The following is a 4,720-nucleotide window of genomic DNA, read 5'->3' on the forward strand; positions in this document are numbered from 1 at the left end:
TCGGACGCTCAACCGGCTGAGCCCCCCAGGAGCCCCGGGACTGTGATTTGTTTTTTGTTTTTTGTTTTTTTAATGGTCAAATCAGTTTCACTGAATGGGATACGCTTCTCCATTTTCAGCAGTTGACGGACATTTGGGTTGTTTCCATTTCTGGGCTGTTATGCACGAGGCTGCTGGGTGCATTCGTGTCCGTGTGACTTTTGTCAACAGACGCTCTGGTGTCTACCTAGCAGTGGCATTGCTGAGTCGTGCGGTAGCTCTGGGGGTGGGGGGACTCTGGACGAACCCCCAGGCTGCTCCCCGAAGGGCTGCACCGTTTTGCGTTCCCGCCAGTGGTACAGGGATTTCTCCACACCCTCCCCGACGTTTGTCACTGTCTTTATTATTACGACCACCCTAGGCGGCTGAGCTCCTGGCTTCCCCCTTGGCCCCTCTCCAGCCTCACATCCTCTTCTTGGCTGCCTGCAGCGCTGGGGACACAGAGAGCGCCCAGAGCGACGACGACACAGTACGTCACGGTGAGCGCATGGGGCTTCGCCTCTAGGTCTAAGCTCTTGGAGCTTCACTGATGGGCCGGTGGCCTCACGGAGGCCACATCCCGGTAGAATTGAAACCGCTTTGTGAGCGGCAGAAAGAGGGACAGCTGGGGAGGAAGAGAGAAAAGAGGAAATGCCTTAGAGCCGCCACCTGGAGATTCAGAGCCCGGAGCCCGCGGGAGAGTGTGCTGTCCCCTGCCGGGGGGTGAAGACCGAACACAAAAGGGAAGGGAGGGTACAAAACAACGCTGTCCCTGCTGTCCCTCCTTTGCTACATTCCGCCCCTGAATTCCCAGCTCGGGAGCCCTTTATTTACCGAAAACGCGTCCAGGATCCACGGCCTTAGACACTTGGTTCGTGTGTCCTCTTGCGAGCATTCTGAGACCCCCTCGGAACAAATGTTGACCGATGGCTCTGCTGTCCCTCGGGAGCTCTTCTCTCTGGGAATACCCTCTCTTTCCAAGTAGGTGGGTGTTTGGAGTGAGCTCCTCTTCGGGAAAGCCCAGCAACAATCCATGTGCATGCAATCGTTTCTAACTAGAAACTTATATTTGGGCAAAGGTTCATCCAGAGCAGGGGTGAAAAGGAATAAATGCACGTGGGACTCACAGGGAAAGCCCCGTGCGAGCGTCTGAACTTACCTCCGAAAAGGTTGAGTGAATTTCGCCAGTTTCTTTTGGCTTACACCGATTTTTTTATTTTTAAAAAAAAAATTTTTTTTTCAACGTTTATTTATTTTCGGGACAGAGAGAGACAGAGCATGAACGGGGGAGGGGCAGAGAGAGAGGGAGACACAGAATCGGAAACAGGCTCCAGGCTCTGAGCCATCAGCCCAGAGCCCGACGCGGGGCTCGAACTCACGGACCACGAGATCGTGACCTGGCTGAAGTCGGACGCTTAACCGACTGCGCCACCCAGGCGCCCCTCACCGATTTTTTAAAAAAAAATAGTCTTTTAATTTTAATTTTTACTCATTTTTTTTAGAGTTTATTTATTTTGAGAGAGAGAGAGAGAGTGCTAGCAGAGGAAGGGCAGAGAGAGAGAGAGAGAGAGAGAGAGAGAATCTGAATCAGGCTCCACGTTGTCAGTACAGAGCACTTGAACTCACAGACTGTGAGAATGACCTGAGCTGAAATTAAGAGCCAGGTGCTTAATGGACTGAGCCGCCCAGACGCCCCTTTAGTAATTAAAAAAATTTTTTTTAATGTTTTATTTATTTTTGACAGAGAGAGAGAGAGAGAGCATGAGCGAGGGAGGGGCAGAGAGAGAGGGAGACCCAGAATCCGAAGCAGGCTCCGGGCTCCGAGCTGCCGGCACAGAACCTGACGCAGGGCTCGAACTCACGAACCGGGAGATCATGACCCGAGCCGAAGCCGGATGCTCAACCGACCGAGCCCCCCACCAGGCGCCCTGCTTATAGAGATTTTATAAACGTTGTAGGATACACATGTATTATTTCTGTAACAAGAAAAAAAAAGCGAGACGTTGGTTTCAAGGAAAACGGGTGTTGGCGGTGGACGCGGAGGAAAGGCCCCAGGAGAAGGCGGGAGGCGCAGGGGAGGAGGAAGCGCGTTTGGCTCCCGTGATGTGCAGTGAATGACCAGAAACCCCGAGCCTCAAAGCCACGCTTGGTGGCTATCTCATGCCCTGGGGATCGGGAGGCCTGGCAGGTGCGGTCAGGCCCGGGTCCCGCAAGACGCCGTGGTCCCAGTGTCCACGGGCCGCGCTTTTCTGGAGGCTTGACCGGCAACGGACCCGCGTCCGGGCTCAGCTGTTGGCAGGACTCCGTGCCTCGCCGCCGTGACCCCCGGGGCCCAGCTCTCTGCGGACGGTGGGCTGGAGGCCACGCTCCTCCCCAACGAGCGGCTTGCCGCCTGGGTCCGTCCACAGGCCGTCTTGCAGTGTGGCAGCTTGTTCTGCAAGGCCATCGAGGACGGGAAGCTTTATAACGCAACCTCGTCCCCTTTGCCACATTCTGCCGGTGATCACGGGTCACGGTGCGTCCCGCCCCCCCTCGTGGAAAGTGGCTTACATCAGGGGGTGGGTCCTGGGACGTGGGGGTTACGGGGGCCACCTCAGAGTCTGTTTGTCACCCGGGGTGTGACAGTCCTCGTGGGAGGCGCATCTCCTCCCCATACGGCATTCCAGGACGTTCTCAAGGCTGCCCTACCCCAGGCACCTGTATGTAATTCTCCACCCACGTGTAATTCTCTCCCTCCACGTGACGGACAGACATGCCTGGACTTGACCCCCGTGGACTTGATGGGATGTGGCGGGGGGGGGGGTCCCTCACTTCCTCACCCCTCGGGCAGGAAAATTTGGAGGTGTGTCCGAGGTTGTCTCCCAGGGTCCCCCGCAGGGCTGGGCCCCAGCCGCAGTCCCCACCGAGGTGGTTTTTGTGTCTGATGGAGACCCGCTTCCACCAGGTGGAAGGGGTGGGGGGCTCTCCGGGGCCTCTTTTATGGGGGGGCACTAATCCCACTCATGAGGGCTCCGCCCTTGGGACCTAATCGCCCCCCAGGGCCCCACTTCCTTGGGCGTTAGGTTTGCAACAGAAGAATTTGGGAGGGGGACACAGACGTTCAGACCACAGCGGAGTCCAGCTGAAAGGGACCCGCAAGGATTCGAGAGAGAGCCTAGCGGGCCTGGTGGTGGACAGGAGGAAAACGGAAATCCAGACAGAATCCTCAACACCTTAGTCAAGCAGAACTAAGCTGGGAAGGGTTACGCTGCCGGGGTGTAGACGGGTAATAGCCCAGGAATCCTCACGGTGTAATGAAGCGGGTTTTTGCACGCTCAGCTGCCGACCTGAGAGTGGCCGTGTGGACGCGTCACAGAGGAAAGGCCGGGCCTGGGCGCGTCTGACAATCAGTCAAGCGGTGTCGCTGGCTTTGGGGTGGCCCCTATCTATCTCCATTTCCTTCTCACTTGTACCCCGATTTTCTGTGCATGTCTTACGGGCACCTCAAAATCGGTAAGTCCCGGGGCGCCTGGGTGGCTCAGTCGGTTGAGCGTCCGACTTCGGCTCAGGTCATGATCTCACGTTCCGTGAGTTCGAGCCCCGCGTCGGGCTCTGTGCGGACAGCTCAGAGCCTGGAGCCTGTTTCGGAGTCTGTGTCTCCCTCTCTCTGACCCTCCCCCATTCATGCTCTGTCTCTCTCTATCTCAAAAATAAACATTAAAAAAAAAAAATTAAAACATCGGTAAGTCCCAAACCCAATCCACGGCGCTCCTCGCTGAACTTGGCCTCGTTTCGGCATTCCATAGCTCAAGGGACGCCGGCACCCGCAGGAGGGCGAGAGCTGAACATGAAGGCCCCTGTCTGGCTCCCTCTTCTCCCTTCCCCTGCAGTCCCCGCCCAGGTCCGGCCATTTGACCTCCTCAGTTTCTGTTGAGTCCGTCCGTTCCCCTTCATATCCATCACTGACTGTCCCGTCCACGTCCCTGCCATCTGGATTTCCAGAATCATCTCCCGTGTCACTCTAGAACTCCTGGGGTTGGGGGAGACCCTCCCGACTCCCACAGGCTCTGCTCCTTCCTTGGGAAGAGTTCCTGGCCATGCCTCCAACCCACCCCAAGACCCCCATAGCCTCCCACAGTGCCCTTTCAGCAGTCAATCGTGGCTGTGACGTACAACATTTGTAAACGTATTTTATTTTGACAAGAGAAATTGAGAGGAATTCAGAGACCATATCAGGAACCTATACAGTCATGAGCCAGAATGGAGTGTTAACAAATGTTTCTTTCAAATGTTTCCCTTCTCTTTGCAGATGAACCAGACTCAAAACGGATATGGTTATAATCCACTTTGAACACCGTTCCCCTCCCCCATCCTGTTCTTTTCCCTTGTCAGAGAAACTGCAATCAAGAATCTCATTGCGTTTCTCTGCCATTCATATTTTTATGCTTTTATTATACAATGTGTGTGGTTGTTGTTTTTTAATTATTATTTTAGAGAGAGAGAGAGAGTGCATGGGGAAGAGGGACAGAGGGAGAGAGAGAATCTTAAGCAGGCTCCACACTCAGCGTGGAGTTCGTCATGGGGCTCGATCCCACGACCCGGGGATCATGAGCCAAAATCAAGAGTTGAACACTCAGCCGACTGAGCCACCCAGGCGCCCCCCAACGTGTGTTTATAAAAATGAGCGGTGATGTTCCTGTTGGGTTTTTAGATTATGTGAATG

General features: G+C 55.1%; 1 long non-coding RNA gene across 1 annotated transcript; it reads left to right on the forward strand.

The window, feature by feature from the left end:
• Positions 1 to 4,432, forward strand: LOC123585281. Its single transcript, XR_006706034.1, has 2 exons — positions 1 to 1,003; positions 4,307 to 4,432. It is a non-coding gene; the product is annotated as an uncharacterized LOC123585281 (long non-coding RNA).
• Positions 4,433 to 4,720: the final 288 nt, after the last annotated feature.

The sequence above is a fragment of the Leopardus geoffroyi genome, chromosome C3, assembly GCF_018350155.1.
Source record: "Leopardus geoffroyi isolate Oge1 chromosome C3, O.geoffroyi_Oge1_pat1.0, whole genome shotgun sequence".
Taxonomy (NCBI): Eukaryota; Metazoa; Chordata; class Mammalia; order Carnivora; family Felidae; genus Leopardus; species Leopardus geoffroyi.